Source organism: Oncorhynchus clarkii, chromosome 1 (assembly GCF_045791955.1).
Source record: "Oncorhynchus clarkii lewisi isolate Uvic-CL-2024 chromosome 1, UVic_Ocla_1.0, whole genome shotgun sequence".
Lineage (NCBI taxonomy): Eukaryota > Metazoa > Chordata > Actinopteri > Salmoniformes > Salmonidae > Oncorhynchus > Oncorhynchus clarkii.
Genome location: NC_092147.1, coordinates 83,222,068 through 83,248,087, shown reverse-complemented (window position 1 = coordinate 83,248,087; position 26,020 = coordinate 83,222,068). Strand labels below are relative to the sequence as shown.

The window sequence follows — 26,020 nt, the reverse complement described above, 5'->3', positions numbered from 1 at the left end:
CAACACAGTCTAGAGAAACTCTAAACATATCTAATCCTTCCTCTCTGCCTGGCCAACACAGTCTAGAGAAACTCTCCACGTATCTAATCCTTCCTCCATGCCTGGCCAACACAGTCTAGAGAAACTCTCCACGTATCTAATCCTTCCTCTCTGCCTGGCCAACACAGTCTAGAGAAACTCTCCACGTATCTAATCCTTCCTCCCTGCCTGGCTAACACAGTCTAGAGAAACTCTCCACGTATCTAATCCTTCCTCCCTGCCTGGCTAACACAGTCTAGAGAAACTCTCCACGTATCTACTCCTTCCTCTCTGCCTGGCCAACACAGTCTAGAGAAACTCTCCACGTATCTAATCCTTCCTCCCTGCCTGGCTAACACAGTCTAGAGAAACTCTCCACGTATCTACTCCTTCCTCCCTGCCTGGCTAACACAGTCTAGAGAAACTCTCCACGTATCTAATCCTTCCTCCCTGCCTGGCTAACACAGTCTAGAGAAACTCTCCACGTATCTACTCCTTCCTCTCTGCCTGGCCAACACAGTCTAGAGAAACTCTCCACGTATCTAATCCTTCCTCCCTGCCTGGCTAACACAGTCTAGAGAAACTCTCCACGTATCTACTCCTTCCTCTCTGCCTGGCTAACACAGTCTAGAGAAACTCTCCACATATCTAATCCTTCCTCCCTGCCTGGTTAACACAGTCTAGAGAAACTCTCCACGTATCTAATCCTTCCTCCCTGCCTGGCCAACACAGTCTAGAGAAACTCTCCACGTATCTAATCCTTCCTCCCTGCCTGGCCAACACAGTCTAGAGAAACTCTCCACGTATCTAATCCTTCCTCCCTGCCTGGCCAACACAGTCTAGAGAAACTCTCCACGTATCTAATCCTTCCTCTCTGCCTGGCCAACACAGTCTAGAGAAACTCTCCACGTATCTAATCCTTCCTCCCTGCCTGGCTAACACAGTCTAGAGAAACTCTCCACGTATCTAATCCTTCCTCCCTGCCTGGCCAACACAGTCTAGAGAAACTCTCCACGTATCTAATCCTTCCTCCCTGCCTGGCCAACACAGTCTAGAGAAACTCTCCACGTATCTAATGCTTCCTCCCTGCCTGGCCAACACAGTCTAGAGAAACTCTCCACGTATCTAATCCTTCCTCCCTGCCTGGCTAACACAGTCCAGAGAAACTCTCCACGTATCTAATCCTTCCTCCCTGCCTGGCTAACACAGTCTAGAGAAACTCTCCACGTATCTAATCCTTCCTCCCTGCCTGGCTAACACAGTCCAGAGAAACTCTCCACGTATCTAATCCTTCCTCCCTGCCTGGCCAACACAGTCTTGACCATGTGTCTAGCACTGCCCTTGCCTGACTAGCTTCTGATGTTGTGTTAAATATTCATTGACTGCACTGGTATACATCAGTCACCGGTCTGTAACAGGCCCATTGAACTTTTATCCAGAATTCTATGACAATAAAGAAAGTCAGAGTCAGGTATGGCCTGGTCCCAGATCTGTTGGAACATGGAAATTACCATTCATAGGAGTTGCCAAGACAGCACAAACAGATCTGAGACCAGGCTACAGTGTATTGTTATTTATTAAGGATCCTCATTAGTTCCTGCCAAAGCAGCAGCTACTCTTCCTGGGGTTTATTATGGATCCCCATTCCCCATTAGTTCCTGCCAAGGCAGCAGCTACTCTTCCTGGGGTTTATTATGGATCCCCATTAGTTCCTGCCAAGGCAGCAGCTACTCTTCCTGGGGTTTATTATGGATCCCCATTAGTTCCTGCCAAGGCAGCAGCTACCCTTCCTGGTGTTTATTATGGATCCCCATTAGTTCCTGCCAAGGTAGCAGCTACTCTTCCTGGGGTTTATTATGGATCCCCATTCCCCATTAGTTCCTGCCAAGGCAGCAGCTACCCTTCCTGGGGTTTATTATGGATCCCCATTAGTTCCTGCCAAGGCAGCAGCTACCCTTCCTGGGGTTTATTATGGATCCCCATTAGTTCCTGCCAAGGCAGCAGCTACCCTTCCTGGTGTTTATTATGGATCCCCATTAGTTCCTGCCAAGGCAGCAGCTACTCTTCCTGGGGTTTATTATGGATCCTTGTTAGTTCCTGCCAAGGCAGCAGCTACTCTTCCTGGGGTTTATTATGGACCCCCATTAGTTCCTGCCAAGGCAGCAGCTACTCTTCCTGTGGTTTATTATGGATCCTTGTTAGTTCCTGCCAAGACAGCAGCTACTCTTCCTGGGGTTTATTATGGATCCTTGTTAGTTCCTGCCAAGGCAGCAGCTACCCTTCCTGGGGTTTATTAGTTCCTGCCAAGACAGCAGCTACTCTTCCTGGGGTCCAGCAATATTAAGGCAGTTAAACATGCTTAAAACATTACAATACATTTCACAACATATTTCACAGGATCTGTGACCAGAGCCAGGCACAGTAAGTCAGATACAGTCAGTGGGGCTCAGCTGTGACAGCACCCAGAAGCCTGGGTTTGATCCTGAGGCTGGGCCTGTGTCGAGCAGTCACTCAAAAGCCTATCAGAGTGCAGCAACCGACTACGCCCTACCCAACGTTGTCAGACCAAATAAAACCAGAGATAGAAAGACTACAACCCCCAGGCAGGACTCAGCTGTCAGGGGACCAGAGGGAGACAGAGAACAGACAGAGAATATGTCTGTTATTGAACAGCCTTCCCTCCCTCCCTCCCTCCCTCCCTCCCTTCACCCTCTGTGAGCTGAGCCCTTGTTAGGGGGCGTCTGAGGAGCTCACTGTCACTGTGTGTGTGTGTTTATGTATGTATGTATGTATGTGTGTGTGTGTGTGTGTGTGTGTGTGTGTGTGTGTGTGTGGTGTGTGTGTGTGTGTGTGTGGTGTGTGTGGTGTGTGTGTGGTGTGCTGTAGCTCTGGCTAGACAGACACGTCACATTGGTCACTGACACAGTAATACACAGCATGTCACCCACCACCACTGTGTGTGTATCTGTTTATGAGAGTGTTTGACAGACTGTGGTTGCTCAGTACGTGGTCTTGAGTATACTATTCTCTACTTGTATCTCTCCTTCCCTTCACCCCCTCTCCTCTCCTTCAGTGCCCTCCCTCCTCATCCCCTCTCCTCTCCTCTCATCCCTCCCTCCATCCCCCTCACCACCTCTCCTCTCCTTCAGTGCCCTCCACCAGTCAGCCAGCAGAGTCCTGGTGAGGTACCCAGGACTCCTTCCCTTCCTCCCTCCCTTCCTCCCTCCATCCCCCTCTCCTCTCCTCTCCTCCTTCCATCCATCCCTCCCTCCTCATCCCCTCTCCTCTCCTCTCATCCCTCCCTCCATCCCCCTCCTCCCTCCCTCTCCTCTCCTTCCTCCTGCCCCCTCTCCTCTCCTCCCTCATCCCCCTCTCCTCTCCTCCCTCCCCTCTCCTCTCCTCCCTCCTCTCCTCTCCCCGTCCCTCATCCCCTCCCCTCCTTCCACTCCTCTCCTATCCCCTCCCTCTCTCATCCCTCATCCCCTCTCTTCCTTCCTTCCTTCCTTCCTTCCTTCCTCTCCCCTGCCTCCCTGCTATCCCTCCCTCCGTCCTCACCCCCCTCTCCAGCAGTTCCCTGTTGTATGTTGTGATACATACAGGAAGTGTATTTATTTATGGTAACAGACAAGAGACAGTTCGGACAACAGACTAAAGACTGGATAAAGAAGTAAAGCTTGAAAGCCACATTGACGAGCGCAGCCCATAACCACATAGCAGGAAGGCCTCTGCTTCGATGTGGCTTCACTGCAGTCAGCAGAAGACTGGTGTCCATCTATCTCCATTGGGGAGATTCCTTCAGCCTCCTGTTTAACATACTGGAGGGATTCCCAGCACTTTTCTCCACGGATCAATATTTTATAAAGATGTGCCAGGGCTCTCCTGTTAAATTAACGGATGTGCACTTTAGGCAGCCACCGCAGGTGTCATTCCCAACAGCAGTTTCAGTGTGTGTGTGTGTGTGTGTGTGTGTGGTTGTGTGTGTGTGTGTGTGCGTGGTTGTGTGTGTGTGTGTGTGTGCGCTGTCAGTTGCCGCTAGCTAAGTGTCGAAGGGATTTTATCAGCCTCACAAGACCTTGGATCTAAGACTTCAACACACATTTCAACAGACTCAGGTCAGTTACAGACTACCGTAGCATCTTAATGCTAAAACAGACTACCGTAGCATCTTAATGCTAAAACAGACTACCGTAGCATCTTAATGCTAAAACAGACTTCAACACACATTTCAACAGACTCAGGTCAGTTACAGACTACCGTAGCATCTTAATGCTAAAACAGACTTCAACACACATTTCAACAGACTCAGGTCAGTTACAGACTACCGTAGCATCTTAATGCTAAAACAGACTACCGTAGCATCTTAATGCTAAAACAGACTACCGTAGCATCTTAATGCTAAAACAGACTTCAACACACATTTCAACAGACTCAGGTCAGTTACAGACTACCGTATGCTAAAACAGACTAGTTTTATAGTCCATCTTAGCAAGGTGCTGTCTGTTTATTAGCAGGTGACTTTCATTACAATATGGGCCTTAAGTAGTGGGAAAATGAAATTGGTGGCCTACACCATAAATTATAGGGGAATTCACACTTGTCAAAGTGTTGCCAAGACGCAGAGGGACTAAGCTGCCAGGTCAATGTTGTTTACCAATGAAATAGGATACAACAAAAAATGACAACATAAACTTCTGCCAACACTTTTCTGTCTCTGTGGAGTAGTGCTTATAATTGGACACCGTGGCTTCTGGTCTCAGCTGTTTCTAATTTCATTTTATAGACAAGTTGTTGTTGTTTTTTTACAAAGAGCATCTTTGCTACGGAGGAGTATTAGGGAGAAGCGAAGAAAGAAGAAAAGTGATATAAAAAATCTCCTTTTGTTTATGAAAAAGTGGCATTTACCTGAAGAATAAAATAGAAATAAAATGTAGAGAATAAAATTGACATTTCATTTAGAGAATAAACTCAGAATTGTGAGAATAAAGTTGCAGTTATATTTGAAGATTAAATTAGGGGATTTGGTAAATTGCATGCCTCCCTAGCTCCCTGTTGCAGGTAGGTTGCAGTTTTGTTCTGGAGGCAGCTGGCACAGCCAAAAGTCATTTTTGTTTTCATTTATTTAACTTATATTTTATCAGGGAGTCATAAAATCGGATTTTAAACCTAATCGTAACCTTAACCTTAAATTAAGACCAAAAGCTAATTTTGACTTTGCAGCTGGCCTTTCTAGGGGAAATGATTCAGTTCTGCCTCCAGGACAAGATTCATGACAATAAAGGTCAACCTGCCTGTTGCTGAGCACCACAGCTGAAATGCCTGAGTTAGATGACCTGGTGAAACTACACTTTAGAATTGGCCTTAGTAAGAAGGACATCTTGACTCTTTAATGAATTATTATAAGCATTAGGACCGTGAAGAGGTTGTGCCGCAGATTGGGTCTTTTCAGAAGGAGGAACCACATGGGCTATTGGCGGCAGGTAGCCTAGTGGTTAGAGCGTTGGGCCAGTAACCAGCAGGTAGCCTAGTGGTTAGAGCATTGGGCCAGTAACCAGCAGGTAGCCTAGTGGTTAGAGCATTGGGTCAGTAACCAGCAGGTAGCCTAGTGGTTAAAGCGTTGGGCCAGTAACCAGCAGGTAGCCTAGTGGTTAGAGCGTTGGGCCAGTAACCAGCAGGTAGCCTAGTGGTTAGAGCGTTGGGCCAGTAACCAGCAGGTAGCCTAGTGGTTAGAGCATTGGGTCAGTAACCAGCAGGTAGCCTAGTGGTTAGAGCGTTGGGCCAGTAACCAGCAGGTAGCCTAGTGGTTAGAGCGTTGGACCAGTAACCAGCAGGTAGCCTAGTGGTTAGAGCATTGGGCCAGTAACCAGCAGGTAGCCTAGTGGTTAGAGCGTTGGGCCAGTAACCAGCAGGTAGCCTAGTGGTTAGAGCATTGGGCCAGTATCCAGCAGGTAGCCTAGTGGTTAGAGCGTTGGGCCAGTAACCAGCAGCACAATGAGCATGTCTATTGGGCCAGAACACATGTCACATCACAATGAGCATGTCTATTGGGCCAGAACACATGTCACATCACAATGAGCATGTCTATTGGCCAGAACACATGTCACATCACAATGAGCATGTCTATTGGCCAGAACACATGTCACATCACAATGAGCATGTCTATTGGCCAGAACACATGTCACATCACAATGAGCATGTCTATTGGCCAGAACACATGTCACATCACAATGAGCATGTCTATTGGCCAGAACACATGTCACATCACAATGAGCATGTCTATTGGGCCAGAACACATGTCATACTGTATCACAATGAGCATGTCTATTGGCCAGAACACATGTCACATCACAATGAGCATGTCTATTGGCCAGAACACATGTCACATCACAATGAGCATGTCTATTGGCCAGAACACATGTCATACTGTATCACAATGAGCATGTATATTGGCCAGAACACATGTCACATCACAATGAGCATGTCTATTGGCCAGAACACATGTCACATCACAATGAGCATGTCTATTGGCCAGAACACATGTCACATCACAATGAGCATGTCTATTGGCCAGAACACATGTCATACTGTATCACAATGAGCATGTCTATTGACCAGAACACATGTCACATCACAATGAGCATGTCTATTGGCCAGAACACATGTCATACTGTATCACAATGAGCATGTCTATTGGCCAGAACACATGTCACATCACAATGAGCATGTCTATTGGGCCAGAACACATGTCATACTGTATCACAATGAGCATGTCTATTGGGCCAGAACACATGTCACATCACAATGAGCATGTCTATTGGCCAGAACACATGTCATACTGTATCACAATGAGTATGTCTATTGGCCAGAACACATGTCACATCACAATGAGCATGTCTATTGGCCAGAACACATGTCACATCACAATGAGCATGTCTATTGGCCAGAACACATGTCACATCACAATGAGCATGTCTATTGGCCAGAACACATGTCACATCACAATGAGCATGTCTATTGGCCAGAACACATGTCACATCACAATGAGCATGTCTATTGGCCAGAACACATGTCACATCACAATGAGCATGTCTATTGGCCAGAACACATGTCATACTGTATCACAATGAGCATGTCTATTGGCCAGAACACGTCATTTCAAAGAGACAGCCAGTAATTATCATGTATCATCATGATGATTCAATTCATTTTGAAGATACAAGCAACAACAGCGTATGGAAATATGTTTCCCATCACAAACTAGAGAACTTCACCTGCCAGCTAGCAGCTAAACTAGATGGGTAGGTCTAGTTACAAAGCAGAACCAATGACTTATAGACAATTAATTTGCTTAACTGTAGGAAATATGTTTGAAATGGGCTTTGATTGCTTTAATTGATTAACCAACCCATGTTATTTAGCTATATTAAGCTATGGTGGTGTACCAGAATTCTAAGATTGCAATATGTTAGGCAAGATCCAGGAAGTGGAGTGGTTGTGTTTACATGTGGCCAGTGAAGTGCCAACAACATCCATATTAACTAGCAACATTGTCATTGTAATGAATTGAATCCTAGTTCATTATGATGATGATCATACATAATGGCCAGCTATCTTATACTTCCACATGCATTGTTGTTGTTGTTGTCGGCTCTTAGCATGTATTTTGGCCAATTGAAAAGCTCATTATTGTGATTAAATGAGTGCGAGGGTGAGGGGTGAGAAGGAGAAGTGAGGCTTGACCAGAGCAGGGGTGATAAGTGACCAATTCCAAGGGTGAGGGGTGAGAAGGAGAAGTGAGGCTTGACCAGAGCAGGGGTGATAAGTGACCAATTCAAGGGTGAGGGGTGAGAAGGAGAAGTGAGGCTTGACCATAGCAGGGGTGATAAGTGACCAATTCAAGGGTGAGGAGGGTTGAAGGGGAGGGGTGACACTTGAGTAGTGCAGGGTTGATACTTGACTAGGGGAGTGGTGAGGTCTGAGAAGGGAGAATGGGGAAGTTCCTAATATGTATTCCGTACAGCTGTGTACCGTGGTCTGTGCTGATCGCAGCTGTTGCTTGTGATTATGGCTGGGAAAAATATCCTGCTGTATCCCACTGAAAATATCAAACGTTTTTTACTCTATTCTTGAAACATTTTGACATTATTCTTGAAATTTAATTTTTACTTTATTCTCAAAATGTCAACTTTATTCTCTGTGTATTATGAGTTTTGAAGTACGATCCATGCAAAAACAATTATCATACAACCACCAGCCATTACTGTTATTTTTCCTCTTCACTAGACTTGATACTAATAATATTCCGTGCTTGTCTAGGTGGGGAGTGTGAGCTCCAGGGACTAGAGTTTGAGGTTTGTATGTAAACACATCTGTTATCAATGGATCGCTGTATAACCCGTGGTCAAGGTAACTGGACCACTGGGGATATGGTCAATCACAGTGTGGTAACTGTCCCAGTCCAGCTGTGGTAACCAATGAAATGTCATCTCCCCTGGAAGGCAGGAGTGTTTTAAAGTGCTTTGAAGACTAAATATATTTAAAGACAAATCCATTTTTCATCATTCCACAGAGGACTGTGGACTGGCGCTGAGAGAGGGGATTTGTCACCAGGAGAGAGAGAGAGAGGTATAGAAAGAGAGAGGTATAGAAAGAGAGAGGTATAGAAAGAGAGAGGTATATAGAGAGATAGGTATAGAGAGAGAGAGGTATAGAAAAAGAGAGGTATAGAAAGAGAGAGGTATGTAGAGAGATAGGTATAGAAAGAGAGAGGTATAGAAAGAGAGAGAGAGGTATAGCGAGAGAGGTATAGAGAAAGAGAGGTATAGAGAGAGAGGTATAGAGAGAGAGAGGTATAGAAAGAGAGAGGTATAGAGAGAGAGAGAGGTATAGAGGAAGAGAGAGGTATAGAGAGAGAGAGGTAGAGAGAGAGAGAGAGGTATATAGAGAGAGAGGTATAGAGAGAGAGGTATAGAGAGAGAGGTATAGAAAGAGAGAGGTATAGAAAGAGAGGTATAGAGAGAGAGAGAGAGAGAGAGAGAGAGAGAGAGAGAGAGAACGAGTTATAGAAAGAGAGGTATAGAGAGAGAGAGAGAGACAGAGAGAGAGAGAGAGAGACAGAGAGAGATAACGAGTTATAGAAAGAGAGGTATAGAGAGAGAGAGAGAGAGAGAGAGAGAGAGAGAGAACGAGTTATAGAAAGAGAGGTATAGAGAGAGAGAGAGAGAGAGAGAGAGAGAGAGAGAGAGAGAGAGAGAGAGAGAGAGAGAGAGAGAGAGAGAGAGACAGAGAGAGAGAGAGAGAGAGAGAGAGAGAGAGAGACAGAGAGAGAGAGAGAGAGAGAGAGAGACAGAGAGAGAGAGAGAGAGAGACAGAGAGAGAGAGAGAGAGAGAGAAGGAGAGAGAAAGAGATAGAGAGATCCTATATGGGGTGTTGATTCAGACAGTCCCTGTGTGGGTAAGACTGGGACCACCCATATGAAACATATATGCATGCATGACTACAAGTTGTTTTGGATAAAATATCTGCTAAATGACCTATATAGTGTTTAAAAGGCAGAGGGTGACTCACTTCTCTGTACGGAAAGCAGGCTGGGTGTCTGTCTGAGAAGTGGTGAGCACAAACACACCCACCCACCCCTACACCCACCCCTCCACCCACACCCACACACACACCCACACACACAATGGTATCAATACGCAGTGGCCTCTGTGATTCACTCCACCTGCAGAGTGAGTGTACTGTATGTTGACATCACATCACGTCCCCTACTTTCCTCTGTCTGTTCTCTACTCTCTCCTCCCTCTCCTCTCCTCTTCTCTCCATACTCTATAATACCTCCTCTCCTCCCTCTTCACACTCCCTCCTGTCCTATCATCCTCTAATATATAAAATAATATAAATACAATATGCCATCACTCTCTCCTGTCTTGTCCAGTACTCTCCTCTCTTCCATCACTCTCTCCTGTCTTGTCCAGTACTCTCCTCTCTTCCATCACTCTCTACTGTCTTGTCCAGTACTCTCCTCTCTTCCATCACTATCTCCTGTCTTGTCCAGTACTCTCCTCTCTTCCATCACTCTCTCCTGTCTTGTCCAGTACTCTCCTCTCTTCCATCACTCTCTCCTGTCTTGTCCAGTACTCTCCTCTCTTCCATCACTCTCTCCTGTCTTGTCCAGTACTCTCCTCTCTTCCATCACTCTCTCCTGTCTTGTCCAGTACTCTCCTCTCTTCCATCACTCTCTCCTGTCTTGTCCAGTACTCTCCTCTCTTCCATCACTCTCTCCTGTCTTGTCCAGTACTCTCCTCTCTTCCATCACTATCTCCTGTCTTGTCCAGTACTCTCCTCTCTTCCATCACTATCTCCTGTCTTGTCCAGTACTCTCCTCTCTTCCATCACTCTCTCCTGTCTTGTCCAGTACTCTCCTCTCTTCCATCACTCTCTCCTGTCTTGTCCAGTACTCTCCTCTCTTCCATCACTCTCTCCTGTCTTGTCCAGTACTCTCCTCTCTTCCATCACTCTCTCCTGTCTTGTCCAGTACTCTCCTCTCTTCCATCACTCTCTCCTGTCTTGTCCAGTACTCTCCTCTCTTCCATCACTCTCTCCTGTCTTGTCCAGTACTCTCCTCTCTTCCATCACTCTCTCCTGTCTTGTCCAGTACTCTTCTCTCTTCCATCACTCTCTCCTGTCTTGTCCAGTACTCTCCTCTCTTCCATCACTCTCTCCTGTCTTGTCCAGTACTCTCCTCTCTTCCATCACTCTCTCCTGTCTTGTCCAGTACTCTCCTCTCTTCCATCACTCTCTCCTGTCTTGTCCAGTACTCTCCTCTCTTCCATCACTCTCTCCTGTCTTGTCCAGTACTCTCCTCTCTTCCATCACTCTCTCCTGTCTTGTCCAGTACTCTCTTCTCTTCCATCACTCTCTCCTGTCTTGTCCAGTACTCTCCTCTCTTCCATCACTCTCTCCTGTCTTGTCCAGTACTCTCCTCTCTTCCATCACTCTCTCCTGTCTTGTCCAGTACTCTCCTCTCTTCCATCACTCTCTCCTGTCTTGTCCAGTACTCTCCTCTCTTCCATCACTCTCTCCTGTCTTGTCCAGTACTCTCCCCTCTTCCATCACTCTCTCCTGTCTTGTCCAGTACTCTCCTCTCTTCCATCACTCTCTCCTGTCTTGTCCAGTACTCTCCTCTCTTCCATCACTCTCTCCTGTCTTGTCCAGTACTCTCCTCTCTTCCATCACTCTCTCCTGTCTTGTCCAGTACTCTCCTCTCTTCCATCACTCTCTCCTGTCTTGTCCAGTACTCTCCTCTCTTCCATCACTCTCTCCTGTCTTGTCCAGTACTCTCCTCTCTTCCATCACTCTCTCCTGTCTTGTCCAGTACTCTCCTCTCTTCCATCACTCTCTCCTGTCTTGTCCAGTACTCTCCTCTCTTCCATCACTCTCTCCTGTCTTGTCCAGTACTCTCCTCTCTTCCATCACTCTCTCCTGTCTTGTCCAGTACTCTCCTCTCTTCCATCACTCTCTCCTGTCTTGTCCAGTACTCTCCTCTCTTCCATCACTCTCTCCTGTCTTGTCCAGTACTCTCCTCTCTTCCATCACTCTCTCCTGTCTTGTCCAGTACTCTCCTCTCTTCCATCACTATCTCCTGTCTTGTCCAGTACTCTCCTCTCTTCCATCACTCTCTCCTGTCTTGTCCAGTACTCTCCTCTCTTCCATCACTCTCTCCTGTCTTGTCCAGTACTCTTCTCTCTTCCATCACTCTCTCCTGTCTTGTCCAGTACTCTCCTCTCTTCCATCACTCTCTCCTGTCTTGTCCAGTACTCTCCTCTCTTCCATCACTCTCTCCTGTCTTGTCCAGTACTCTCCTCTCTTCCATCACTCTCTCCTGTCTTGTCCAGTACTCTCCTCTCTTCCATCACTCTCTCCTGTCTTGTCCAGTACTCTCCTCTCTTCCATCACTCTCTCCTGTCTTGTCCAGTACTCTCCTCTCTTCCATCACTCTCTCCTGTCTTGTCCAGTACTCTCCTCTCTTCCATCACTCTCTCCTGTCTTGTCCAGTACTCTCCTCTCTTCCATCACTCTCTCCTGTCTTGTCCAGTACTCTCCTCTCTTCCATCACTCTCTCCTGTCTTGTCCAGTACTCTCCTCTCTTCCATCACTCTCTCCTGTCTTGTCCAGTACTCTCCTCTCTTCCATCACTCTCTCCTGTCTTGTCCAGTACTTTCCTCTCTTCCATCACTATCTCCTGTCTTGTCCAGTACTCTCCTCTCTTCCATCACTATCTCCTGTCTTGTCCAGTACTCTCCTCTCCTCCATCACTATCTCCTGTCTTGTCCAGTACTCTCCTCTCTTCCATCACTCTCTCCTGTCTTGTCCAGTACTCTCCTCTCTTCCATCACTCTCTCCTGTCTTGTCCAGTACTCTCCTCTCTTCCATCACTCTCTCCTGTCTTGTCCAGTACTCTCCTCTCTTCCATCACTCTCTCCTGTCTTGTCCAGTACTCTCTTCTCTTCCATCACTCTCTCCTGTCTTGTCCAGTACTCTCCTCTCTTCCATCACTCTCTCCTGTCTTGTCCAGTACTCTCCTCTCTTCCATCACTCTCTCCTGTCTTGTCCAGTACTCTCCTCTCTTCCATCACTCTCTCCTGTCTTGTCCAGTACTCTCCTCTCTTCCATCACTCTCTCCTGTCTTGTCCAGTACTCTCCCCTCTTCCATCACTCTCTCCTGTCTTGTCCAGTACTCTCCTCTCTTCCATCACTCTCTCCTGTCTTGTCCAGTACTCTCCTCTCTTCCATCACTCTCTCCTGTCTTGTCCAGTACTCTCCTCTCTTCCATCACTCTCTCCTGTCTTGTCCAGTACTCTCCTCTCTTCCATCACTCTCTCCTGTCTTGTCCAGTACTCTCCTCTCTTCCATCACTCTCTCCTGTCTTGTCCAGTACTCTCCTCTCTTCCATCACTCTCTCCTGTCTTGTCCAGTACTCTCCTCTCTTCCATCACTCTCTCCTGTCTTGTCCAGTACTCTCCTCTCTTCCATCACTCTCTCCTGTCTTGTCCAGTACTCTCCTCTCTTCCATCACTCTCTCCTGTCTTGTCCAGTACTCTCCTCTCTTCCATCACTCTCTCCTGTCTTGTCCAGTACTCTCCTCTCTTCCATCACTATCTCCTGTCTTGTCCAGTACTCTCCTCTCTTCCATCACTCTCTCCTGTCTTGTCCAGTACTCTCCTCTCTTCCATCACTCTCTCCTGTCTTGTCCAGTACTCTCCTCTCTTCCATCACTATCTCATGTCTTGTCCAGTACTCTCCTCTCTTCCATCACTCTCTCCTGTCTTGTCCAGTACTCTCCTCTCTTCCATCACTATCTCATGTCTTGTCCAGTACTCTCCTCTCTTCCATCACTCTCTCCTGTCTTGTCCAGTACTCTCCTCTCTTCCATCACTCTCTCCTGTCTTGTCCAGTACTCTCCTCTCTTCCATCACTCTCTCCTGTCTTGTCCAGTACTCTCCTCTCTTCCATCACTCTCTCCTGTCTTGTCCAGTACTCTCCTCTCTTCCATCACTATCTCCTGTCTTGTCCAGTACTCTCCTCTCTTCCATCACTATCTCCTGTCTTGTCCAGTACTCTCCTCTCTTCCATCACTCTCTCCTGTCTTGTCCAGTACTCTCCTCTCTTCCATCACTCTCTCCTGTCTTGTCCAGTACTCTCCTCTCTTCCATCACTCTCTCCTGTCTTGTCCAGTACTCTCCTCTCTTCCATCACTCTCTCCTGTCTTGTCCAGTACTCTCCTCTATTCCATCACTATCTCCTGTCTTGTCCAGTACTCTCCTCTCTTCCATCACTCTCTCCTGTCTTGTCCAGTACTCTCCTCTCTTCCATCACTCTCTCCTGTCTTGTCCAGTACTCTCCTCTCTTCCATCACTCTCTCCTGTCTTGTCCAGTACTCTCCTCTCTTTCATCACTCTCTCCTGTCTTGTCCAGTACTCTCCTCTCTTCCATCACTCTCTCCTGTCTTGTCCAGTACTCTCCTCTCTTCCATCACTCTCTCCTGTCTTGTCCAGTACTCTCCTCTCTTCCATCACTCTCTCCTGTCTTGTCCAGTACTTTCCTCTCTTCCATCACTCTCTCCTGTCTTGTCCAGTACTCTCCTCTCTTCCATCACTATCTCCTGTCTTGTCCAGTACTCTCCTCTCTTCCATCACTCTCTCCTGTCTTGTCCAGTACTCTCCTCTCTTCCATCACTCTCTCCTGTCTTGTCCAGTACTCTCCTCTCTTCCATCACTCTCTCCTGTCTTGTCCAGTACTCTCCTCTCTTCCATCACTCTCTCCTGTCTTGTCCAGTACTCTCCTCTCTTCCATCACTATCTCCTGTCTTGTCCAGTACTCTCCTCTCTTCCATCACTCTCTCCTGTCTTGTCCAGTACTCTCCTCTCTTCCATCACTATCTCCTGTCTTGTCCAGTACTTTCCTCTCTTCCATCACTCTCTCCTGTCTTGTCCAGTACTCTCCTCTCCTCCATCACCCTCAATGTCTGTCCTTTCATCTTCTCTCCACACTCTGTGATACTTCCCCTCCTCTTTCCCTACCTCTCTCCTCCCCCTCTGCCTCTCCAGTCCCCCCTCTCTTCTCCTCTCCTCTAATCTTTTCTCCTTCTCTTTCAATACAGTATAGAAAAGATCACCTGTTAGCTTCTCCTGCACACTCTCTTTCCTGCAACTGGCAATCCATCAAAATAAACTTCACAAGTTATATGCTAGGCTATCAAACACATAGGAATACAATTCTCCATCCTCTTTCCTACCTACACAGTAAATTATTTCACTGGAGATTGAACCCTGACTCTCATATCTCCAAGGCTGACAGGTCATTCTTCAAAGCCAGTGAGACCACTGAACAAGGATCTATTTCTGTGTCATAGTAACTGTGTTGATGTGTATGAGACTGTGCTTCAACGTCCACTTACTAAACAAATCCTCCATTGGGACAATCAATCTCCTCCACTTCATAAAGCTGATTAAAAAGTGAATGATCATTCTCTCACTGCATGTGACTCTGTAAAGCTAAAGATAACGTCAGTCTGGGCTGTAAAACACTTTCTCTAGGGTGGACAGGGAATGTTCAGTTCCTCTAGGGTGGACAGGGAAGGTTCAGTTTGTCTAGGGTGGACAGGGAAGGTTCAGTTCCTCTAGGGTGGACAGGGAAGGTTCAGTTTGTCTAGGGTGGACAGGGAAGGTTCAGTTTGTCTAGGGTGGACAGGGAAGGTTCAGTTCCTCTAGGGTGGACAGGGAAGGTTCAGTTTGTCTAGGGTGGACAGGGAAGGTTCAGTTCCTCTAGGGTGGACAGGGAAGGTTCAGTTTGTCTAGTGTGGACAGGGAAGGTTCAGTTCCTCTAGGGTAGACAGGGAAGGTTCAGTTTGTCTAGTGTGGACAGGGAAGGTTCAGTTCCTCTAGGGTAGACAGGGAGGTTCAGTTCCTCTAGGGTGGACAGGGAATGTTCAGTTCCTCTAGGGTGGACAGGAAAGGTTCAGTTTGTCTAGTGTGGACAGGGAAGGTTCAGTTCCTCTAGGGTAGACAGGGAGGTTCAGTTCCTCTAGGGTGGACAGGGGAGGTTCAGTTCCTCTAGGGTGGACAGGGAAGGTTCAGTTCCTCTAGGGTGGACAGGGAAGGTTCAGTTTGTCTAGGGTGGACAGGGAAGGTTCAGTTCCTCTAGGGTGGACAGGGAAGGTTCAGTTTGTCTAGGGTGGACAGGGAAGGTTCAGTTCCTCTAGGGTGGACAGGGAAGGTTCAGTTTGTCTAGTGTGGACAGGGAAGGTTCAGTTCCTCTAGGGTAGACAGGGAAGGTTCAGTTTGTCTAGTGTGGACAGGGAAGGTTCAGTTCCTCTAGGGTAGACAGGGAGGTTCAGTTCCTCTAGGGTGGACAGGGAATGTTCAGTTCCTCTAGGGTGGACAGGAAAGGTTCAGTTTGTCTAGTGTGGACAGGGAAGGTTCAGTTCCTCTAGGGTAGACAGGGAGGTTCAGTTCCTCTAGGGTGGACAGGGGAGGTTCAGTTCCTCTAGGGTGGACAGGGAAGGTTCAGTTCCTCTAGGGTGGACAGGGAAGGTTCAGTTCCTCTAGGGTGGACAGGGAAGGTTAAGTTCCTCTAGGGTGGACAGGGAAGGTTCAGTTCCTCTAGGGTGGACAGGGAAGGTTCAGTTCCTCTAGGGTGGACAGGGAAGGTTCAGTTCCTCTAGGGTAGGCAGGGAAGGTTCAGTTCCTCTAGGGTGGACAGGGAAGGTTCAGTTCCTCTAGGGTGGACAGGGAAGGTTCAGTTTGTCTAGGGTGGACAGGGAAGGTTACGTTTGTCTAGGGTGGACAGGGAAGGTTCAGTTCCTCTAGGGTAGACAGGGAAGGTTCAGTTCCTCTAGGGTGGACAGGGAAGGGTCAGTGTGTGTGTGTGTGTGTGTGTGTGTGTGTGTGTGTGTGTGTGTGTGTGTGTGTGTGTGTGTGTGTGTGTGTGTGTGTGTGTGGGGGGGCGTGTGTGTGGGCGTGTGTGTGTGTGCTTGTGTGTCAGTCTCTCCATCATCCACACAACAGCAGGAGAGGAAGGGTATCCCCCTAACACAGCACTGAGAGAGACAACCCTTCCTGCACGCTCACCTTTCAGACACTGCTGGAGCACACGGGGACAACAAAGACCGCTGTGAGTGATTCAACAATATAAACACAGCTTTAGGACACACACCCCCACACACACACACACACACACACACACACACACACACACACACACACACACACACACACACACACACACACACACACACACACACCATCCAGCTGTGAATGTAAAACAGTAATTAGTCTGTCCTCTTCCTTTCCGATCTCAACAGGAAATGCTAGTTTCCTCTGTGTACTGCTGTATTCTTCTAGTGGTGAAGCTTCCTCTTCTACTAGTATGCTGAGTCAAGGTTTTATTTTTGGCTTGGCTAACTAGCTAGCTAACTAGCTGGCTAATGTTTTTGTTTGAAAAATGCATCTGGGCCCAGTAGCATCTTTTTTGTTTTACCTGGCTGCCAGTTCCTGATTTTTTGAAAACATCATGTGAGGAGTGGTCTGAAGCGTGAGAGGAATGGGAGACAGAGTACAACAGCGGTGAGACAGACGGCTCGTAGAGAAGACCACTGGATACTATTCTGAACTTTGTGTTGTGAGCTGCTGAGACGTCACCCAAGTGGTGATACACAGAGTGAAGGAGGAGGAGGCCAGTGGCTGTAAGAGGCTGCTTCCCAGCTCCCTCCGCTCAGGACATGAACTGACCCTCTCCGTCTGCAAAGGATGCAGCATTCAAAGACTTGGCCTCTATTGGTTGACCTGTCATAATAGATTGTTTGTGTTTTGCTTATGAAGTGCTTGGAGATTTCTATTATGAAAAGCGCTATAGAAGTTAATAATAATACATTATCATTATTCTTATAAACTCTAGGATACACACTAGAATGTTCTGTGATCATAGTGGAACTCTGAGACACACTAGAATGTTCTGTGATCATAGTGGAACTCTGAGACACACTAGAATGTTCTGTGATCATAGTGGAACTCTGAGACACACTAGAATGTTCTGTGATCATAGTGGAACTCTGAGACACACTAGAATGTTCTGTGATCATAGTGGAACTCTGAGACACACTAGAATGTTCTGTGATCATAGTGGAACTCTGAGACACACTAGAATGTTCTGTGATCATAGTGGAACTCTGAGACACACTAGAATGTTCTGTGGGTCACTGGTAACCCTAGAAGGAAGGACACACACAGCAACTTAACCAAGGAGGAGACAACAGAAGCATTGGACTGTCATAAAAGGAATAGGTATTTTACAGAGTGAATAATGTAAAGTAAGCCTCTGGTTGAAACTCCGGGGACAGGTTGCCCCACACTGATCTAAGATCCTAACCTTAGCCATTATACTACAGGTTTACTACCTGTTTACTGGTAGGGTTATAAAGGTTTACTACCTGTTTACTGGTAGGGTTATAAAGGTTTACTACCTGTTTACTGGTAGGGTTATAAAGGTTTACTACCTGTTTACTGGTAGGGTTCATAAAGGTTTACTACCTGTTTACTGGTAGGGTTATAAAGGTTTACTACCTGTTTACTGGTAGGGTCATAAAGGTTTACTACCTGTTTACTGGTAGGGTTATAAAGGTTTACTACCTGTTTACTGGTAGGGTTATAAAGGTTTACTACATGTTTACTGGTAGGGTTATAAAGGTTTACTACCTGTTTACTGGTATGGTTATAAAGGTTTACTACCTGTTTACTGGTAAGGTTCATAAAGGTTTACTACCTGTTTACTGGTAGGGTTATAAAGGTTTACTACCTGTTTACTGGTAGGGTTATAAAGGTGTACTACCTGTTTACTGGTAGGGTTCATAAAGGTTTACTACCTGTTTACTGGTAGGGTCATAAAGGTTTACTACCTGTTTACTGGTAGGGTTCATAAAGATTTACTACCTGTTTACTGGTAGGGTTCATAAAGGTTGACTACCTGTTTACTGGTAGGGTTATAAAGGTGTACTACCTGTTTACTGGTAGGGTTATAAAGGTTTACTACCTGTTTACTGGTAGGGTTATAAAGGTTTACTACCTGTTACCTGGTAGGGTTCATAAAGGTTTACTACCTGTTTACTGGTAGGGTTCATAAAGGTTTACTACCTGTTTACTGGTAGGGTCATAAAGGTTTACTACCTGTTTACTGGTAGGGTTCATAAAGGTTTACTACCTGTTTACTGGTAGGGTTATAAAGGTTTACTACCTGTTTACTGGTAGGGTTCATAAAGGTTTACTACCTGTTTACTGGTAGGGTTCATAAAGGTTTACTACCTGTTTACTGGTAGGGTTCATAAAGGTTTACTACCTGTTTACTGGTAGGGTTCATAAAGGTTTACTACCTGTTTACTGGTAAGGTTCATAAAGGTTTACTACCTGTTTACTGGTAGGGTTCATAAAGGTTTACTACCTGCTTACTGGTAGGGTTCATAAAGGTTTACTACCTGTTTACTGGTAAGGTTCATAAAGGTTTACTACCTGTTTACTGGTAGGGTTATAAAGGTGTACTACCTGTTTACTGGTAGGGTTCATAAAGGTTTACTACCTGTTTACTGGTAGGGTTATAAAGGTTTACTACCTGTTTACTGGTAGGGTTCATAAAGGTTTACTACCTGTTTACTGGTAAGGTTCATAAAGGTTTACTACCTGTTTACTGGTAGGGTTCATAAAGGTTTACTACCTGTTTACTGGTAGGGTTATACAGGTTTACTACCTGTTTACTGGTAGGGTTCATAAAGGTTTACTACCTGTTTACTGGTAAGGTTCATAAAGGTTTACTACCTGTTTACTGGTAGGGTTATAAAGGTTTACATCTTTGAAGTTGTTTGTGGTGAGTATCAAAGCCAATTACACATTTTCAAAATGGCGCTTAAGCCACGTGTGGTCTCGGTGTGTTCGTTTCTGGGACCAGTCAGAATGGTTAGAATGTGTTTGTGTGTTTGTGTTCTAGAAATCGTTGGGGAGGGACTCAGATCCAGAGTCACTGGGCCGGAGCAAGGAGTTTGGATAGCCAGACAACCATTTGTATCCCATTGGGCCTGTCAATTTAAAGATATGTGTGTGTGTGTGTGTGTGTGTGTGTGTGTGTGTGTGTGTGTGTGTGTGTGTGTGTGTGTGTGTGTGTGTGTGTGTGTGTGTGTGTGGCGGTCCCTGCCCTGTTCTGCTACAATAACAGCTTCACGCTCCCCCATGCTCTCACTCATGATGGACAAGCAGCACAACACTTCAATGGCCCGATGCATTTTGCAGGACAAAACTACTTTTTGGCCATACATCTGTTGTCTGATTTGCATTTTACAGGTTCGCCAAATAATTTTGGGGGGTATTATTATAATTAGTGACGATTATGCAGATGATGTTGGGGAGAAATGAATTCTTAACTACATTTTTGAAAGTGCAGAACGAAATACAGTCTGTCTTTTAAACAATACAGCGAAAGAAGAGATTGTTCGAATAAATGACTGTAACAACATTATCTCCCATCATGATCTAGACATTTTTCCAGGGTAGTAAATGTGTAATTAGGAGCGTTGATGGTCTATTAAGATAAAGTCTTCCCGAACGCATCCCTAATTGCCGTGAAGGGGGGTTCATTCCGTTGGTACTCCGAAGCGTTTTGGCACGCAACGGTACATTTATAAAAGTTAATCGGTGCCTCAAAGCGGATAACTCTTTCACCAACACCATTCATCACCCCTGACTGACCCAAGTTTCTCTGCCACAGTCACACAACACCAAACGTATAGGCGATGCCTATTTTCTGGTTGATTTACAAGCCTAACCTTGGACACGACAACATTTAGGTTTCAAGGGTGAATGTAAAATAGGCTACACATATTAGGTAGACGAATGCCAAATCAGGCTTTAAACAAGACCGAAGTCAAGTCACAGAACGGAGTTCTCCCTACCTTTGACTTTCGTTAAGGTGAGCACCGGGCTGTTGCAAGCGGACAGCGGGGCAACCCTGGCCGAATGTTTCTTCATAGTGATGAGCTCGGAAAGGCTGAGCTCTCCCCTCTTCGGCTACATCCCTGAATCTGGTGGGGTACCGACTATGGGACTTTTGATGCTTCTTGTCTTTACTCTTCTCGAAACCTCAGCAGTTTTCCGCTACCTCTCTCGGCTCCGCAGTCTTTCGCTACCTCTCGTGCATCCACATTCGGCCCCTCCGTTCCTCAACTCTCCCTCAGTCGTTTATTTCTTCTTCTGATTCGATTCCCCTCCCTCACTCCCTCCCTCCCTTCCCCGGTTCTGCAGTATCCCGCCAGCGCGTGAGGCTGGGCTCTCTCTCTCTCTCTCTCTCTCTCTTCACATGTTAAACAGTAGAGGCAATTGCTGCAATTTGCCACGTCACGCGTACCGTAGGCATCCACCATCTCCCTCACTTGTATTATCTCTCCCCCCCCGGGCCCCTCTGTACGTCCCGAGCCAGACGTGCCGTGCCCGCTGCCAACCCACCAGACCTCCCGAAGCGCGGTTCCCGGGGGCAGGTGGTTGGTGACTCAGAGCCGGTTGCAGCTTGGAGATGTGAGGAAGGATCGATCACGGCAGGCAGCGGTGTAACTGCTGTACATTGGAGTGGCAGGGATAGTGTGAGTGATCTGATGAGACTGGGGCTGATGTAGAGGGAAAATATACTGTAGCCTATCCGTCCTATTCAAGGGTTATATGAAGACACAAGGCTTGCACGGGGAGGCATTTTTCCTTCTCAATAGAAAGTCTTGGAAAAATGCAATTTTCGCCAAGCTGGTCTCAGAGCATCTCCTATTATTCTGTATGTAAATCTAGGACACTTAATTTAGTATGTTATTTTACGTTTCGTATGGTTTGTATTAATTTGTGATGTCAAATTACAATTCGTATTATATGTTACGAATGTGCAAAATGTACAATCAATATGCTACGAATTTGCAAAACATATGATATGTTACAAATTCTAGCTAGGTGGCTAGGAGGTGAACGTTAGCTAGCTGGCTAATGTTAGCTGGGGTTAGGGGTTAGGGTTAAGATTAGGGATATGTTAAAGGGTTAAGGTTAGGGGAAGGGTTAGCTAACATGCAAAGTAGCTCAAAAGTAGTAAGTAGTTGAAAAGTTGCTAATTAGCTAAAATTGTCTGTGATGAGATTTGAACTTACAACCTTTGGGTTGTTAGACGTTCGTGTTAAACTCCCGACCAACCACCCTACTTTCGTTTTTGCCCTAAGTAGCCATCTGTCTTATCTTAATCATGCCAAACATTACACATCATACTAATTTGAGTGTCCCAGATTTACATTTAATATGTTACGTCTAGTCTATGAGACCAGGCTGTTTAAGCATAATATTTTATCCAGTACACCGATTTTACACAGTGTGAGAAAATAAAAACACATTATACTGATTTATATTATCCCTCTGGAATTGGTTTGTCTTTTGCTCTGGTTGAAAAATACACCTGCCATTCTAACATTGTGTTATTACTAGTAGTGGGATCTATTGAAGTTGACAAAGAAGCATTTAGTTTAGGGTTGCCTAAGTAGCAACACCTTATAAATCAAATCAATCAAATTGTACTTAGCCCATATTCAACTTTAGAATCTAAGTTTGAATATTATCCTTGTTGTTCCTCAACATGTTTGATCAATACCCTGCTGATAACCACTCCACCTCCACCCATTATCTTTCATAATGCTCTTCCTAAACCCACTGGAGGATACGATGACTGACACACACAACTCACAACAACTGACACACATCACTCACAACGACGGACACAGATCAATCCCAACTACAGACACACACCATTCACAATGACAGACACACACAATCCACAGTGACCGGCACACATCACTCACAACAACTGACGCATATCATTCACAACGACAGACACACACATCATTCACAACGACAGACACACACATAATTCACAACGACTGACATGCATCATTCTCCCCAGGGCAGGTAGAAGTGCTGAATGGCAGCTCTGACCAACTGACTGAGGATAACCTCTGTGTGTGTGTGTGTGTGTGTGTGTGTGTGTGTGTGTGTGTGTGTGTGTGTGTGTGTGTGTGTGTGTGCTCTTCTCATATTAGTTCCCCCATGTAACTATAATGTTACATTCCAATAGAGACCCTCAAACTTCCCCCCAGAAAGGTTGTACTGACGACCTGTCTGTGTGTGTGTGTGTGTGGCTATGTGTGTATGGTTGTGTGTGTGTGTGTGTGGCTATGTGTGTATGGTTGTGTGTGTGTGTGGCTATGTGTGTATGGTTGTGTGTGTGTGTGTGGCTAACTAGGACAAGGGGTTGAACAGGCTAGGATCCCCTGATCTGATAACTAGGACAAGGTGTTGAACAGGCTAGGATCCCCTGATCTGACAACTAGGACAAGGTGTTGTACAGGCTAGAATCCCCTGATCTGATAACTAGGACAAGGGGTTGAACAGGCTAGGATCCCCTGATCTGATAACTAGGACAAGGTGTTGTACAGGCTAGGATCCCCTGATCTGACAACTAGGACAAGGTGTTGTACAGGCTAGAATCCCCTGATCTGATAACTAGGACAAGGGGTTGAACAGGCTAGGATCCCCTGATCTGACAACTAGGACAAGGTGTTGTACAGGCTAGAATCCCCTGGTCTGATAACTAGGACAAGGGGTTGAACAGGCTAGGATCCCCTGATCTGACAACTAGGACAAGGTGTTGTACAGGCTAGAATCCCCTGATCTGATAACTAGGACAAGGGGTTGAACAGACTAGGATCCCCTGATCTGATAACTAGGACAAGGTGTTGTACAGGCTAGAATCCCCTGATCTGATAACTAGGACAAGGGGTTGAACAGGCTAGGATCCCCTGATCTGATAACTAGGACAAGGTGTTGAACAGGCTCATATCCCCTGATCTGATAACTAGGACATAGGGTTGAACAGGCTAGAATCCCCTGATCTGATAACTAGGACAAGGGGTTGAACAGGCTAGGATCCCCTGATCTGATAACTAGGACAAGGTGTTGAACAGGCTAGGATCCCCTGATCTGATAACTAGGACAAGGTGTTGTACAGGCTAGAATCCCCTGATCTGATAACTAGGACAAGGTGTTGAACAGGCTCATATCCCCTGATCTGATAACTAGGACATAGGGTTGAACAGGCTAGAATCCCCTGATCTGATAACTAGGACAAGGTGTTGAACAGGCTCATATCCCCTGATCTGATAACTAGGACAAGGGGTTGAACAGGCTAGAATCCCCTGATCTGATAACTAGGACAAGGGGTTGAATAGGCTAGGATCCCCTGATCTGATAACTAGGACAAGGGGTTGTACAGGCTAGAATCCCCTGATCTGATAACTAGGACAAGGTGTTGAACAGGCTCATATCCCCTGATCTGATAACTAGGACATAGGGTTGAACAGGCTAGAATCCCCTGATCTGATAACTAGGACAAGGTGTTGAACAGGCTCATATCCCCTGATCTGATAACTAGGACAAGGGGTTGAACAGGCTAGAATCCCCTGATCTGATAACTAGGACAAGGGGTTGAATAGGCTAGGATCCCCTGATCTGATAACTAGGACAAGGGGTTGAACAGGCTAGGATCCCCTGATCTGATAACTAGGACAAGGTGTTGAACAGGCTAGGATCCCCTGATCTGATAACTAGGACAAGGTGTTGTACAGGCTAGAATCCCCTGATCTGATAACTAGGACAAGGGGTTGAACAGGCTAGAATCCCCTGATCTGATAACTAGGACAAGGGGTTGAACAGGCTAGGATCCCCTGATCTGATAACTAGGACAAGGTGTTGAACAGGCTCATATCCCCTGATCTGATAACTAGGACAAGGGGTTGAACAGGCTAGAATCCCCTGATCTGATAACTAGGACAAGGGGTTGAATAGGCTAGGATCCCCTGATCTGATAACTAGGACAAGGGGTTGAACAGGCTAGAATCCCCTGATCTGATAACTAGGACAAGGGGTTGAACAGGCTAGGATCCCCTGATCTGATAACTAGGACAAGGGGTTGAACAGGCTAGAATCCCCTGATCTGATAACTAGGACAAGGGGTTGAACAGGCTAGGATCCCCTGATCTGATAACTAGGACAAGGTGTTGTACAGGCTAGGATCCCCTGATCTGATAACTAGGACAAGGTGTTGAACAGGCTAGGATCCCCTGATCTGATAACTAGGACAAGGGGTTGTGTCCCAAATGGCACCCTATATTCCTCAAATTCAAATCTGGACCTTGAAGCTCGATCCATAGATTTGTTTAATTCATTCCTTCTTCCCCCTATGGGCCCTGGTCGAAAGTAGTGCTCTATATAGGGAACAGAATGCCATTTGGGACAGAGATACGCAGAACTCTACAAAAACACACCAGACACTCTAACCCCTTCCTTCCCCAATCCTCTCTCTCCCAACTCACTTACCTTTGAACCCAGAATCAAATCTGTCCTAACATTTACTTGAAGAGACTGTCACTAGACACAAAGTTTTCACCAAGTGGTAAGCTCGAGGTTCAAGGAAATGAATGTCTCGCTCTACTAACTACTGTTCACTGTTGCCTTTCTTTCACACCATTTCTCCATTTCCTACACCACTGGAAAAGAGTCCTTAGTGCATGAAGAGCATGTTCCGTTCCAAACCCAAACCCTCTTCCCCCAGTCCTCTCTTCCCCCAGTCCTCTCTTCCCCCAGTCCCCTCTTCCCCCAGTCCTCTCTTCCCCCAGTCCTCTCTTCCCCCAGTCCTCTCTTCCCCCAGTACCATCTTCCCCCAGTCCTCTCTTCCCCCAGTCCTCTCTTCCCTCAGTCCCCTCTTCCCCCAGTCCTCTCTTCCCCCAGTCCTCTCTTCCCCAGTCCTCTCTTCCCCCAGTCCCCTCTTCCCCCAGTCCCCTCTTCCCCCAGTCCTCTCTTCCCCCAGTCCTCTCTTCCCCAGTCCTCTCTTCCCCCAGTCCTCTCTTCCCCCAGTCCCCTCTTCCCCAGTCCCCTCTTCCCCCAGTCCCCTCTTCCCCCAGTCCTCTCTTCCCCCAGTCCTCTCTTCCCCCAGTCCTCTCCTCCCCCAGTCCTCTCTTCCCCCAGTCCACTCTTCCCCCAGTCCTCTCTTCCCCCAGTCCTCTCCTCCCCCAGTCCTCTCCTCCCCCAGTCCTCTCTTCCCCCAGTCCTCTCTTCCCCCAGTCCTCTCTTCCCCCAGTCCTCTCCTCCCCCAGTCCACTCTTCCCCCAGTCCTCTCTTCCCCCAGTCCTCTCCTCCCCCAGTCCTCTCTTCCCCCAGTCCCCTCTTCCCCCAGTCCTCTCTTCCCCCAGTCCTCTCTTCCCCCAGTCCTCTCTTCCCCCAGTCCCATCTTCCCCCAGTCCTCTCTTCCCCCAGTCCTCTCTTCCCTCAGTCCCCTCTTCCCCCAGTCCTCTCTTCCCCCAGTCCTCTCTTCCCCAGTCCTCTCTTCCCCCAGTCC

At 46.8% G+C, this 26,020-nt stretch overlaps 1 protein-coding gene across 1 annotated transcript in view; it reads right to left on the bottom strand.

Annotated features, from left to right (window-relative positions):
• The window catches only part of LOC139418016 (solute carrier family 35 member F3-like), a 161,949-nt gene that overhangs the window by 66,760 nt on the left and 69,169 nt on the right, over positions 1-26,020 (bottom strand). The gene's annotated exons all lie outside the window — the stretch shown is intronic.